Source organism: Penaeus monodon, chromosome 34 (genome assembly GCF_015228065.2).
Source record: "Penaeus monodon isolate SGIC_2016 chromosome 34, NSTDA_Pmon_1, whole genome shotgun sequence".
NCBI lineage: Eukaryota > Metazoa > Arthropoda > Malacostraca > Decapoda > Penaeidae > Penaeus > Penaeus monodon.
In genome coordinates this window covers 26,146,803-26,147,401 of record NC_051419.1, presented here as the reverse complement: position 1 = coordinate 26,147,401, position 599 = coordinate 26,146,803, and the positions used below count along the sequence as shown (strand labels likewise).

General features: G+C 29.5%; 1 protein-coding gene across 1 annotated transcript in view; it reads left to right on the top strand.

Moving 5' to 3' along the window:
• The window catches only part of LOC119594665 (ionotropic receptor 25a-like), a gene marked incomplete at its 3' end in the record, with an annotated part of 33,857 nt that overhangs the window by 23,469 nt on the left and 9,789 nt on the right, over positions 1-599 (top strand).

Here is a 599-nt window from a genome sequence, read left to right as displayed (position 1 = left end):
GCTAAGTTAGTTGATTAATTATTTTTTTGTTGTTTTTAAGAGTGACATTTTTTGTATCTTTTTTCTTGGCACAATTTTGAATGCGAAAATGCCCAGTAGATGGAGCTGCATTGTATTTTCCTTTTATTTTGTGAAATCTAACAAACATATTTTCCCCTAAAAACTAGCATGATTTTTAAATTTTAACTCAATTTGCTTGACTTTTATTTTGTTTTATTTAGTATTCATTTTTGGAAATGGACTGCCTTTTCTCTTATAGTTGTTCGCCTATGCCATGTATGTGGATTTTTAACAAAAAACTGCATGGTTTTAGTGCAACATTTTTGCCTTCAAAGTGATTTTGAATGAGCATGTCACTTATTTTTAAATAAAAGGTGATTTTTTCCCCTACCATCTAAATCAACACTCGGTTTTACATTTTTTTTTTGAAGATGATACTCGGTGTTCATTAGAAAGAAATCCTTTTTGTAGATATAGATAAGTGACGGAGCATTTAGACGCATTATTGTCAGAACTGAATTTCGTGGGAGTTCATAAAATTAAGATAGTCATGAAACTTGCACTGATTCTCAATATGAAATGAAATGAAAAATATCGTT